At 53.4% G+C, this 356-nt stretch overlaps 1 non-coding gene across 1 annotated transcript; it reads left to right on the top strand.

Annotated features, from left to right (window-relative positions):
• Window positions 1–143, top strand: LOC115487296. Its single transcript, XR_003948485.1, has one exon. It is a non-coding gene; the product is annotated as a small nucleolar RNA SNORA48 (small nucleolar RNA).
• Window positions 144–356: the final 213 nt, after the last annotated feature.

Here is a 356-nt window from a genome sequence, read left to right as displayed (position 1 = left end):
CACCCCAGGTAATGGGCAAAGGGATACCTTGTTGGTGGTGCTGTTCTTGTATCAGTCAGGGCAGAGCAGATGGCGGTCCTTTGTGCATCCTAACTTGATGCCTGGTTTGGTGGCCAAAGCTGCTTTATGCCTAGGACTCAGAAAAATCAAATCAAATCAAGTCTAGGCAGTGTAGCACAGGAGGAGGAAGACAGACATCCAGACTGCCATGCTAACCACAGGCCTGCCCTCCAATGCGACACAGGCCCATAGACAGCCACTTGTGGCCATGTCCTGTAGTGGGGATGGAGGATGTCACCCAGGGGCTAGCCTGCCTGCAGCTGGAGCCAAAACAATGTGTGAGTTCGTGGTGGTCA

The sequence above is a fragment of the Mus musculus genome, chromosome 9 (genome assembly GCF_000001635.26).
Source record: "Mus musculus strain C57BL/6J chromosome 9, GRCm38.p6 C57BL/6J".
Taxonomy (NCBI): domain Eukaryota; kingdom Metazoa; phylum Chordata; class Mammalia; order Rodentia; family Muridae; genus Mus; species Mus musculus.
Note: the sequence above shows the minus strand (reverse complement) of the source record. Positions and strands in the feature narration are given on the sequence as shown.